Below are 14,747 nucleotides of genomic sequence, written 5' to 3'. Positions count from 1 at the left end.
ATTTTTCGTTCCACGTAGTTTATATTCTGCATACATATTGGTAGAATATGTGGCTACAGAAATGACCACCAATAATTGTGTAGACGTAAAATTATTCAAAAATTTAGTTATGTATTCATTTTTTTGACAATTTTTCATATTTTGACAAAACCACTGTGCCATTATGAAGTTTTAGCAGAAATAAATGAAAATGGTAATTTCTGAGCAGGTAATCATTATAAACTGTTTTCTAAAGGCGGGATACTCTGATGTGATCGGTCTACTTGAAAACTTACTACGGACGAGAATCTACTCTATGATACAGTTCTTTACAATATATCATAAGTCAAACTTTTTATGTAAAACTTGATTTCCCCTGGGTTCGTACGGGAGTCTAAAAAAAGTGCTTGCACTTTCGTTTTTTCGTCGATATGCTTCACAGAAATTGTCGCTGTTCGGCTTCCTCTTATCATAGAATGTTCTGGCCCGTTTCGTATTTGTTTATAATTTTGAGTACTTAAGGTGAAGTGAAACACCCTTCAGATCAGTCGATTTGAATACAACACTTTTTTTTAAGGGTATTAGATCAAACTGTCCGAAACTTTGACACATCCCTTCTGATCATCTAAGAATTGTCCTGACCCATTGAACATTTGGATTTTTCAACAAAATTTTTTAACTCAACCAAGACCAGAACCAAATTGGCGTCGAACTCTCATATTTCAATCAATATACGATTATCGAAGGCTCTGATATGAGATTCGAAAGGGTCAGGACAATTTTACGACAATTTAGAACACTCTGGTAATCGATAAACTCGCATTTGAACGGAATAAGGGCAAAAAAAGTGTCGTATGCGCTTCTATGCTAAAACGATGGTAATACAGGGTCTCGGACTGAAAATTTAATTGATCTGGAAATCACAGATGGCGCAGGGTGTCCCTCTGCAGTCAATTGGGGCCCCAGAAAGCTTGAATCCAGAGGATTTCTGGAGTTTTACTTCGATTTCTTGATATTTATTGTGCGAAAACGACAGGCGGAGTATGCCATTTGGTACAATATGCAATATAATTCGATACAGCTGTCAATATAAAAACGAACGTCGGCAACGTAGGCATTTAGAAAAATCTTTATCGACGTCGATCAAGTTCCTCGACGTGTTTCACTTCACCTTAAGATTTGAAACGGATATTTTGAATTGTGTACATATCAGTGAGTAGTCCCGATCGCGCGGTATCGCTCGCGACGGTTACGCCATTGCGGGGAAGCGGAGAAGAGAGGAGACGAGAGGAGATCCGTCGCCCTTCCTGGACCTCCCGCGCTCATTCATATACCCATACACGCGATTTCGTAGCCAAGAGTTCTCCTTCCCCGCGATTCGTTGAATTCCCTAACGGTCGCAACCGATGGGCCGGACCTTTGTTTATCGTAAATATTCACCCAGCTTTTCTTAGGCAGCTTTAAGTCGGTCAGTAGCCAACGAGAGTTCGTGACGCTTATGTCGCGACAGTTTTGATACTCTCCTTTCTCTGTAACCGTCGGTCATCTTTGTTTACACTTGACGGGTCACCGTGTAAGCTAACTTATTTCGCAGTGTATATCGATGTTCGGGCGCGACAGGATCAATTACCTCCTCGAGTTGCTTTGAGATCAAGCCGAGACGTTAATCGACGTTCGAGCGTAGGTTACGGTCGTCTCCAAGTAACCTTTAATTACAACCTACTAACCTTGCGAGACATGCCACTTTCGCTTACGTCTTCTCTAAGCGAGTTTACCTAGTTCAGATTATCGATTATTGTTCTATCTACGTATCTCAAAGACGAAGTGAAATCGCCCGTGGTCAAACTCAAGCTCGAAATTCGCATTCACCCGCTCGGTCTTGAATAGAGTCTTTAATGAGTTATATTACTCGGGTAAGTAATCAGTAATCGAAAAATTAACCGATGATTTTATTCTTGCTCAATTTAGGAGAATTTCAATTCATTAAATAAAATTCAAGTTATATTCAACAGTTTCAATAAATAATGAGAGATTGTGCTTTGTGATAATTGTAACAATGTGTCTAGATTTTAGCACTTTAAAGTCTCAATACCAGAATTTCTGGACATTCAGTAAGTGAACAAGCTGCGATTAATCTTCTAACCTAATGCCTTAATCTTTTTTATGTGTATCTTGAGATTGACAAGAATTATAACGAAAATTGCGGAAACGAAATCTCATTGGAAACAAGAAGGTGACTACAAATTAAAGGGACATTTTGGTTTAAAGATAACTCGATTATAGAAATGCTGAAGAAAAACTTCCTTAAATAATCCTTTAACTCTATTTTATTCATAATTCGCTTGAACTAAACGTTGAAAATAATTCGAAAGCCTTTTATTGATTTAGACACATCCATATGTATTAAATATACTTAACTTTTCTTTTGAAGGCTACTATGACAAAGATAATTGGGTTAGTGCAGCCGTTATTTTTAACTCGAATTGCATATGTTCTTATATTGTCTACAAATACTGATAGAAAAGACTACGATAAGTAGTATTTCATTTCAAGGAACAGATTTATCACAGTCGTAAAAAATATAATTAATACTATCCAAAATAATAAATTATTTTATAAAAGTTAATAAATTCTCTGAAATTCTATGAGGATTTTTGCATTCCCGTAATATTTTTGATTATATTACTTGAATTTAAATTCTTGAGAATTTGAAGACATCAGCGAAGAGTGATCAGCTGATCGGATCGGCAGGTACGCACGTGGGCCTCCAAGATGTCATCGGTGTACAGTTGTGGTTGTTAACGGTGTGGCATCGTCAGTTTTGGATAATATCGATTTTTTCTAGCCGTTTATTCCACGGCTCGGTGTTGGAGACTTAACGCTCGAAACCATTAAGCCGAAAATTCAACTTTTTATCAAAAGTAGTTTGGGACACGCGAAAAAAATTTAGCGGAAGTGTACAGACGTTCAGTTGACTGGTATACGATGTACTTCGAATAGGAAGTATACATATGGTATTAGAGAATCGATGCAAAACACTAAATGGCCTTTACCAGTTATATGAAAACCAAAATGCGCTGTTAAAAAAATGTAATTTTTAAACATTTTTGTTGAATAATTTATTTTGACATAATATACTAACATTATAATATTTAACTCATATATTTTAGACACATATATCGTAAATTGATAACATGATATACATTTAGTATATAAATGTATTAATTTTCTACACAATTTCACAGAATTGTAACATGATGGTGTAAACTTATAAATTTAGAAATTTGTATTAAATGTTGACTATTGCATTTATTTTTATTGACAGTCATAAATATACGAGTCTACGACTGTCCTAAGATATGTATACGAAAACTACTACTTTTGTATACTTATTTTCGATCATGTACGCATTCGCAATTGTATGAATTTTGAGAAAAGCGCATTGCAGTGCATTTATTAATATTTCTACTAATTTATTTTCCCATGTTATCGTTTTCTTAAAAATGTTCAATAGCTTTGTACAAAATGTAACGCAGACATGATGTTCTTCAAAATGTGGTATACATTTGTCCGGTTTTTATTCTGTCTAATTTTAGTATACATTTATTTTCGAGAGTGTTCGAAATATCGATACATCTTTAACACTTTATACAACTATATACGGTAGAGCACATAATTACATAGAATTACATAAGATTATATACAATTATTTATTCTCTTGTGTTTGCCACGGCCATGCATTGAAAAGATGACATTTACACTCTTAATAAAAGACAGAATTTCCGATAAAGTTTTGCTCTTCCTGCAGTAACAATTATACCCACAGTAAAAATGTTTATAATTGTATCAAACTTAGATGTAACCACAGGAGAGCTTCCGGTAAATAAAATGCTTGCTAAGTTAGTAAATAAAATTGCAGCAATAGTCAACAAAATGTTGTTACTACTCGATCAAATGAGCGATATCCAGTTTGTTGTCGCTAGTAAGGAATATTGTAACCACAATAACATTTTTTTTACCTCAATGAAGTAATAATCTTTATATTGTCCATAAAGCAAAAGCACGTCTACGAAAAATGCTACTAGCCCATTTTCAAGTGTTTACAGTTGCCGAAGCGAGTCAAATGTTTTGTTATGGCTGTGAATTGTTTTTCTGCGTAGCAGTACAAGAACCGTTGGCAGTGTTATCTCTTATCTGAAGGGAGTGCCGTAACATTCGTCTAATCGTAAAATGCAAATTTATTCTCTTTAAAGTAAAAGTAGTTTCTGGTTCCCGTTTTGTTTCCGTTATTGCATTCATGAGGATTTATCGTACAGATATGGGATGACTGTGTTTACGTCGGTGTTTTATAGATTACGTATGCTAAGGATACTTCCGGAGGAAAGAAATCTACCGGAATTCAAATGGTTCATGTAATGTTCATGGAAGTGTTCTTAGATTGAACGTTATCTGATACAGGAATTAATGATTTCCGAGATAGCTGCACGTAACATCGGAGATAATGTGAATTATTCACAAATTCGGGAGTCCGTTTATAATGTTAGTCGACATTTAACAATATATAGCGTTAAAAATATCTGTTCGCGATATAGTCGAACTACAATGCATCTAGTCAAAGTTCTTAAGGCACAATGTGTTAAAATTTCGTATATAGGGGAGTCCGAGGTCAACTGTAACAATTTTTACGTATATATTTCTTCAATTAATTGTAATAGCTCTTTATGATCGAAATTTGGGCCATATATTAAGTGAATCTTCCTCTGAAAGACAGCCTACATTTGAATGATTCAGGATCCTATGAATATCACCAATAGTTATTTTCTGTACTAAATGTATTTGTTACAATTGCAACTGTTGCAGGTACGGTTGTAATCCTCGTCGGGGCAAGTGTAACGCTACTGATTAATACAAGCATACTCAAATAACTATATTTCATAACTATTTCTTGGTAAATACATATGAACACGACAAAAGTTACTTATATAGGATATATATATATATAAATAAATATATATAAATATGCCACATTTTAAAGCAGTATTACATTTCGAACAATAAATGTAGAAATTACCATCTTATTTTCCGTTCTACTGATTCTTTTTCTTATGGGACCATATTTTGCATTGGTGGCACTGAATCTAAATCTGGCCCACTTTACTTTTAGTTATGTACAACGCTATATATATCCTTTAGAGATAATCCGAGACATTTACCGGATTTACAAATATATTCACAAAAAGCCTGTTCATTTTCATGAGATAAAACTTTGGTATGGGGTTTCTACCCCATAACCATTTCCTTCCCTTTCTTTAGGCCTTTTACGTACCTATTTAAAATCACATGACAAATTTCGAAATCTGTGGCTACATTTTTCTGATTATGATTTTTATTTATAACTAAATCTGCAATGCGTTTCATAATATCTCCAGATGGACTTCGGTTCGATATCCTTTTACGAGCACGGGGCATGTTCGAAGAATTTGCAAGAAATATATTTTAACAAATTTATTCGCGGGACCGTAGATGATCGAGGTCAAATGTACCATGTTACATTTGTGACACTAACTTATTACAAATGTCCCTGGTGGTTTTTCTTAAATAATTTATACAATTACAGCAATTTAAAGCCATTCAAATTTAAAATGCATTAAACATATAATGAGCATGTGTAAGTGTAATACTGTGGTATGATTAAATCAGTTTTATCCACTCCAGATTAAATATAAGTCGAAAATATTGAACTTATAAAAATATTACTCACCCATGCCGTATCACGAAAAATCAAAATAAGAAGAGAACGCCTCATTTAACAAACATGAAACGACTGCGAGGTATTCATACTACCCATGGAAAGCTTCAACTGCTTCATTACGATTTTTCAAGTTTGAATAAATAATTTATAACGTTTGTTACAATTGACCCGTGTTACATTTGACCTGAGTCTCCCCTAATTGTGTTCGGGATTTTATTATATACATTTGGTTTACAGCTACTTAGTCAGATTAGGATCGTAAAGGTGACTTCTCCTCACTGAACGAACCCGTAATCCTAATTAAAAATATTTTCGGTATCATAATTGTGTATAAAGGTATTATGACGCAATTGTAATGTAACCATTGGTTGCGTCATGTGCGGTGTGCTCTTCTTTCAACCTTTACAACTCCGCTATTTTTTTTTAATTGAAGCAGATCCAATTGAAGGTACATTTTCGTAAACTTAAACTATTAGAAATTGCAATAAAAAAAAATTGAGTTTTTCAAATCTCTAGACCAGAAAACCTCTTTAAGAACAGGTCTATAAAGGAATATATACAGACAAAGGACATTCATTGCACCAATGAAATATTTCTTTCAATAGTACCAAAGAAACATTTTGTCAATTCAAAGAATAATTATTTGACTCACAAACTCAAATAAATTGTCATAATTCTGAAATAATGTTATACCCAATTTATTTGAGTCTGTTAGGACTAATCCATAATTTAATAATTATAACGCTAGATTTTAATTTGGAATGCTCTCTGCAACGATCTGGGTGTTCTATTTCTTCCGTATTTCAAGTTCCGTTTATTCTTTCTCGTGTCTCTCATGTCATATAGCACCATTGATTCAGTCACGTATTATGCTTATAATTTAAATTGATGTCTAAACAGAAACTCTAGCGCTTCGCTCTTTTATCTACTACCGCGGTCCTTTAGTCCATGATTTGTTTACTTCTAGTCCTATAGCCCATTTTCGTTATTCCCCACCTAAGCCTCCTTAAACAATACTAACTTTTCCCTTTCTCAATACTCATTAACCAATCGCCTTCGATTATCGATCCCACTTTAATTTCTCTACGCCTATCAGTAAACGCTTTGTAAAAAACTCCGCCCTAGAGGACAGCATCCGAAAGCGCTCTGGACCAAAGTTCCTCTGGGCATCGGCAGAATCAAATCTTCTACCGCGAGAGACGGACATCTCCTGCTCTTAGAGACAATTAAGTCTCACCGCGACTCCAAATAGTCACCCGCTAATTTGTACCGTGCGACCGCTCATAGTGTTCATAGTGTTATATTCTACAATTGTTCATAGTGTCATATTCTACAATTGTTCATAGTGTCATATTCTACAATTGTTCATAGTGTCATATTCTACAATTGTTATCGGACTTACTCGTTATTTTTAATAAACTATTTCTGTTACGAATTCAAGTCATGTGCCCGAACTTATAAACCCGACCTGACTCGAGATTTCGTCGAGAATTAACCAGTCTTCAAATTTGGCTCTCACATCCAGTGCAACCCGTGTTCAGACTTTCCTTCGAACTTCCGCAACAGAGTCAAATAATTACTTCTTTGAATTAACAACACATTTTTGTGATACCGTTTAAAGAAATGTTTCTTTGGTTCAGTTAATTTTTTTCTCAATATATGTATGCTAATCACGATGCATTAAAGCATGATTAAATATATTATATTTGCATCAAAAATATTAATTACTCTCATAATTGCAGAACATGTTAAACATTGTTACACACTGTTGCCGAAAGAGTTTATAACTATTTGTTGTAAAATATTTTACGGGAAGAAATATAGAAGAGCGGTTAACCGATTCAACGCGTTCCTCATTTAAAAAATGCAACTTGCATAATGTGGTGATCCATGAATGTGATCTAAGGGTTTTTTTTTTTCTATTTCAGAAAACAGTTCTGCCTTGGAGTTTAAGTACCTGCGGACTGGGTGTTTCCTTCATCTTCTACCCTGTGAAAGTAATTACAAATAATTCTATACGGCTGTTTATTTCTTCTAGTGGAAAATCATCATTTCCGTCGTAATATTGTCTATAAGCACTAGGAGTCTGTCATTTTATTTACCTATATATTGACCGCACCTTAATTGAAAAACCTTTGCAACCAAATGTAACTGACGTAAAATTTGTTCTATAGAATGTCTCGTTGGCGCGGTCATGTTCTACTCTCGAAGATCTCGGAGGTCGAAGGGGAATCACCAGTTCGTAAAACGACATTGGAGGCCTCAGCCATGGTTTCTCCAATTACGAGCATCGTTCGCGATCTCAGCAAGTCCACATTGTTTTCGGAAGATTCTCCGAAACGAGGGCGGATGCAGTTTGAATCCGATGCAATCATTGCGAAGCTAGGTAAGTTCTTATATGGAATATGAAATTGTTTTACAGCGCGTTAAAAAATCCATATCGATGTTACATGACAGATGTAGCATCAACACTTGGTGAAACTTATAAATTTCGTATAGAATGAAACTGTGAAAGAAATTATTCTTGTAGCAAACATAAAGGCCCGTTACACTAAAAAAAAAATTAACTGGCATAACGTATTTATTAAAATAAAAAGTCCTGTATCGAAAATAAGTTTACATCTTGATGCTTCACTTATATACTTATACTATACATATAATACAACATATCATTAAATTGAAATTATACTTTCCTTCTATACATTAAACCAATAAACGTTGACTGAATACCAATGTTTAACTGAACGAATCTGAAAAATAATTAATATGAACATCCCACACGGAACAAAAGCTCTATTATACGTACACAGAATGTTCTCATGGCTACGGGATGTTTCAGTATAACAGAAGTTAAAAATATACATATAATATATGTTTACGGAATGTCAAACATATTCTATTGGATTTTAGATGTACATTATATGTATTAAATACGTTACTGGAACATCAAAATTTTCACCAATTAAATACGTTTAGTAAACGTATAATATACCTCTATTTAACAGGAATTTGTATGTGTAGTATTCCACATGCAGAAAACATATAATGGATGTATGTTATACGTATATTAAGGGAAGAAAAATTGATGTATCAGACGTAAAATGTACATATATGTTATGTACGTAAATATACATTATTTTACTCGCATGTTTGATATATGTATATTATACGTTACTAGAGCATCTACCAATTCATCAATTAAATACGTTTAATAAACGTATAATACATCTCTAGTTGATAGACTCTTGTATCTGCGATATTACACATGCCAAAGACATCTAACGCACGTATGTTGCGTTTATACTACGGGAAGAAAAACAGATCTGCCACAGACGTAAAATATACGTACACTCTATGTAAACAAATATAAATTATTTTACTCGTAGGTTTGATATACGTACTTTATACGTTCCTAGAGCAACCACGTTTTCACAAATAAACGACGTATACTAAACGTATAAGTTACACTAAAAAAAAATTAACTGAGAAACATATTAACTTTGTTAGTACCGGCCGAAGTCCTTAGCACTTGTAAAACAACGATGTATCGTTGTTTGGCACTAAAAGGATTAATGAACAAATAAATTGATAAATACGTAAATAAATAGTAAAACGTGTTGCCATCATCTTGTACAGCAAAAGGACAACGTTCCACAATACATAAGTGGCAGTGTACATTCACAGCAATTTCCTTCACCCTGTTATTATTATTAGACTGGAATTCGGCAGGGAATGGAGCGTTGAACGAGAATATACAAAAAGCGTGGGTAGATACAAAATGTCATTTATTCAGGAAGATAACGCGCCATGACAATCGATTTATGCACGCAAGGCCCAGTGGGATTCTTTTGACAGCGCTCCAGTCGCTCACAGTGGCGACGCTGCGTCCGACCGCCAAAGGGCGGGAGATTCGAATGGCTCAACAATTATTCACTAATTATTGGGTTGTTCGGAAAGTAATTTCGTTTTTTTTTTTATGAAAATGAAAGACGATTTTTTTATAGCGAATAAATATTTTATTGAATTATATATTGTCCATTCCGGTCCAATACCTTTTGCCATCTTTCTGGCAGGAGCATGATTCCACGCTCATAAAATGTTTGGTTTTTGCTGTCAAAAAACTGATCCAGGTGATTTTTGACCTCTTCATTTGAAGTAAAAGTTTTACCGTCTAAAAAATTTTGTAGAGACCGGAACAAGTAATAATCGGAAGGTGCCAGATCTGGAAAATATGGTGGGGGTGGCAGTATATCCCATCCAAGCTGTAGACGCTTTTGACGAGTTAAGAAACTTGTATGAGGTCTCGCATTATCTTGGTGAAACACTACACCTTTTCTATTGATCAATGCTGGTCTCTTCTGTTTAAGTGAATCATTCAATTTGTCCAGCTGGGGACAGTACCCTTCAGAATTGGTCGTTGTGTTGTTCGGTAGAATCTAAAAAAAACGATTCCTTTGAAATCCCACCAAACAGATACCATCACCTTTTTTTGATGTATTTCGGCTTTCGAAGTTCTTTGAGCCGGTTCATCTTCTTTACTCCAAGATCTCTTGCGTGTAACATTGTTGTAGACAACCCATTTCTCGTCCACAGTGATGATGCGCTTCAAAAATGGATCATTTTATTGACGTTTGAGAAGCAAATCACGGACGCCAATGCGATGACACAAATTTCTTTCCGTAAGAACACGAGGAATCCATATGTCGAGCTTTGAGATTATACCTAGGCGTTTCAAATGATCATGAACGGTCGAATTTGATAAATTTAATCTCTCAGCGATTTCACGAGTTGTTATTCGCCGGTTTGCATCAATTAATGCCTTCATTGTGTTTTCATCGGCTTTAAGTGGCCTTCCAGAACGTGGAACGCATCTTCAATATCAAAATTGCCGGATCGAAATTTTGCAAACCAGTTTTGACCCTGGCGTTATGTCAATACATCTTCTCCATACACGTCGGATAATTTTTTTCTTTCTTGAACAGCATTTTTGTCTTTTCGATAGTAAAAAAGTAAAATATGCCGAAAATGCCGCTTTTCACTTTCCATATTTGAAAGGGTACCAACAAAAAACTACCGCGTAGAATCAATCAAACTTTTTCACAAGCAAGCCTTGCTAGATCAGCTGCCCAAATATATAATGATTATGCGGCTTAAGTGTGAAGTTGGCTGTGAAAAAAAAATTAAATCCTCTGTTGGGAAACAACGAAATTACTTTCCGAACAACCCAATATATGATTTGTCCTATTATTAATTCACGGGGACTAATTATTCTTGAACCCAAAAAGAAGAATTCTTCCGTAAGGTGTTCTCCAAATATTTTAGGTACGTAGGGAATGATCTTGCATGTTACGTCCGTAAGGAAAATGTTTGTAGTATGTAGAGTATCCCTTCAAAACATCTTCGGCGTACAAAAATTTAGCCGAATACATTTATCTTTAGTCAATTAATTGCAAAAATAGCTTAAATTGCTCCCTTCCCATGAAAAGCTCAAATAATCTATTTTTGCCAAATATAGTACAACATTCATTGCATTAAAGTCTTAGCTAAAATTTGTTTGCCAAATGTCACAGTACATTTGGTTTCACGTACGTTGTATGTACAAGATTTTATGCTTCCTCAAGCCGAAGACAAATATTAAAAACTAAATCGAAACAAATCAAAAAATTAAGAACTAAATTTGAAAACATTCTATTCGGCGAGCGCCCAAGGTACTCCTAACATATGATCATTTTGATGTTCGCTAAATAAAATGTTGTTTTCAAATTGAGATCCTAATTTTTTTATTTGTTTCGATATAGTTTCAAATATTTGTCTTCGGTTTGAGGAAGCAGAAAATCTTGTACATACAAATATGTGAAACCAAACGTATTGTGACATTTGGCAAAAAGATTTTAGTTAAGACTTTAATGGGATCAATGTTCTACTATATTTGACAAAAATAGTTGATTTGAGCTTTTCATGGGAAGCGAGCAATTTGAGCTATTTTTGCAATTACTTGAATAAAGGTAAATGTATTTAGCTAAATTTTTGTACACCGAAGGTGTTTTGAGGGTATTTCACTCCTTTTCGGAAAAAAAATATTAATGTCTCTATTATTAATAATAAAATTGGCAAATGTATCTGATATATTCATATAATATCAAAATATAATTACTACAAACATATAATTTGATAAAAAGCTACTAAGAATATGTATATTTCGTATACGCAGTATATATATTTTGTTTATATTAATACCCTCAACATTTTTAATGGAACCATAATGTATCCGCCAACATGAATTTTGAAATTCTAGTATCAAATTTGGATTTAGCGACCACGAGAACCGTGAGGAACCCATTTTTCTAAAAATCCAACTATTTTTACATTTTTATCCGCCATATTAGGTCGGCTATTTTTAATTACTAAATTCTATTTCCAGAATGGATTTAGCAACCTCTTGTAATCTTGGAAAAGAAAGCAAATTTTGAAAATCCCGTTTTTCTTAAATAAAAAATGTAACAATTTTGTAATTTCCTGTCCGCCATTTTGAAATTCGGAATTTTGTTGTCAGATTTGAATTCAGCGAGCACAACTACCGTGGGAAACTCATTTTTATAAAAATCCAACCATTTTTACATTTTTATCCTCCATATTGAATCCACCATTTTGCATTTTAAAATATCGTTTCCAGATTTGGAATCAATGCTCATAAAGATCTTAAGAAAGCATGTTTTCGAACCAAATTTTATCGTTTTAAAATTTTCTATCCGCCATTTTGCGTTTTAAAATCTTGTTGCCACATTTAAATTCAGCGACCACGACTACCGCGAGAAACTTATTTTTATAAAAATTCAACCATTCATAAATTTTAATCCGCCATGTTGGATTCGCCATCTTGAACTTCAAAGTTCTGTTACCAGATTCGGATTAAGCGGTTATAAAAACTACGCTAAAACGATTTTTTATAACAATCCAGTCTTTTTGAAAATATATTATTCGCCATATTCGATCCGCCATTTTGAATTATGAAATTCACATTCTGTTGTCATATTTGAATTGAGTGATCCCAAAATTGTAGAGAAATCCTTCTTTCTTATATAAATCAAATCAGTCTGAAATTTTTTGCCCGACATATTGGGTCCGCCATTTTGTATTTTGAAATTATATTATCTAACTTGTCTTCAGCGAATTCAAAAACATCAGGAAACTTTTTTCTATAAAAATCCAATCATTTTGAAACTGAGATGGGTATAGTTCCTTTTTGTCCCGCGCGAGGCGGTGTCGCATGTTGGCTGCCCAAAAACTATATGACAGTCCACCTATCATGTCTGTGCGAGAAGTTGTCTGTGACTGGCGCGACGACGACAATGATAAGAGAACCACGATTCTGAGAGTGCTGAAAAATTTTAAGATGCTATATCTTCATGTAGGTACTATCGGAGCTGAGTAAATTTTAAAAAATTCCTGATTTTTTGCTTGATTTTTTTTAGCTGATCAGACGTTCATCTCTATTTCTATAGTAATGGAGAGAGTAGATTTTCATTTCCCCTACTCCTGAAATCTCAATCCTTGGCGTATAGAACTCTATAGCGTCTGGATCGAGCTCATGCGCGCAGGGTGCGTTTCTCTCAGCACACGACGCTGTGAGTTTCTCGCTCAGAAATGTATTTGACTCGAAATTCTACCGCGTTTCATGATAGTTTTAACTTCACGAGACCTCGTACCTTCCAGGGAATTTTTAACTCCCCGCGTTCTCACGGTGTGCATTTGGCCGCCAAATGTTATTTTTGCCTTCGTGCGAAGAAACTGAACTTCCGCGAAATTTCGGGTACACAGGACCATAAAAAATATCCTCGGACGGTACATAATCTAACAATGGGATGGTCAGGCTGTCCTCGGTGAGGCTACCCTTTTGCCTACCTTCGCTACCGATGTCGTGGGAGGCGACATTTTTAATCATCCCCGCCAACGAACCAATCACAAAGAAATTAGAAAATTTTGGTATCCCTTCCACGGCACAGCAACACTTTTCGCGGCACTGCGAGTCTGTGCGTGGCTCCAAAAAACGATACTCTGCTTTGTACAACGACCAAAGGAATTCCTCACATGCAACTTTGAATGAACTTAATATATATATCGCAAATATTTACAATAGATGGTCTATGGATATTCATATGTATTTGTAAATGAAATGAAATGCATAAAAGTTTTTGAGTTGAGCCTGTTTGAGAACTTGTTTCAATATAGCTATGCAGACAAATCCTGCTGTTTTTGACACAGAAAAACTTTTTTGTAATTGTTGCGATTAGAACCCGGGACTCACGGGTAGGAAGCCGTAACGCTGACCATGATGCTACCAAAGCTTATAAAGGAACAGAGATGAGCAGGGAGATGTTTCACGCCATTGTCGAAAGCAAGGCACGGTTCACTAGCGTTGTGGAACTGCTCTCATAGGGGCGAAATGTTCTCTATCGGAATACAAAAAACGCGTCAGCAGATTTCAAATGCAGCAGAATATTGATAGAATTGAGTTATCGCCTTTTCATTTTTAGTATCAGGATCAACGTAGGGTGGAAAAGACTACGAATATCAAATAAAGTTGTAATGTGTGGATGATTCAGATTATGACGCGGCACACTCGTATATCCTGTTTTACCGATAGTAGTATAACAGTCCGCGTTCTGGACCCAGATTCCTGCACTGACATGTTACCGACACCTCGAGAGCCGTCGACGGTTCTCGGCCATGCTAACCGCCCGTTGTCGAGCGTGAGATGACGTCATCGGACCAGTCGTCGAGCCTTGATTTCCGAGAATTTTCCAGGAATTCTGGGAATTAGACTGGAATACCGCGAATTTCCCCCACGCTCGAGGTAGTTCACCCTAGCGTCCACAGATGGCGCCACCGAAGAGGGTACGTGTCCGTGCTAAATTGCTTGCGCGCGCACAAACCCCGCGAAACGCCTCGAGAAACGTTTTCGTAACCCCCCGATGCTCCCCCCCCCGGCTGGGTCTGGAACGTTCTCGAACATTCT

The 14,747-nt window shown here is 35.4% G+C and overlaps 1 long non-coding RNA gene across 1 annotated transcript; it reads left to right on the top strand.

The window, feature by feature from the left end:
- The first annotated feature begins 1,473 nt into the window (after positions 1–1,473).
- Positions 1,474–8,196, top strand: LOC111673991. Its single transcript, XR_002762208.1, has 3 exons — positions 1,474–1,892; positions 7,660–7,728; positions 7,906–8,196. It is a non-coding gene; the product is annotated as an uncharacterized LOC111673991 (long non-coding RNA).
- The last annotated feature ends 6,551 nt before the right edge of the window (positions 8,197–14,747 follow it).

This window comes from Orussus abietinus, unplaced genomic scaffold (assembly GCF_000612105.2).
Source record: "Orussus abietinus isolate OABI.00-Male unplaced genomic scaffold, Oabi_2.0 scaffold307, whole genome shotgun sequence".
Taxonomy (NCBI): Eukaryota; Metazoa; Arthropoda; class Insecta; order Hymenoptera; family Orussidae; genus Orussus; species Orussus abietinus.
This window is presented reverse-complemented; position numbering and strand designations above follow the sequence as displayed.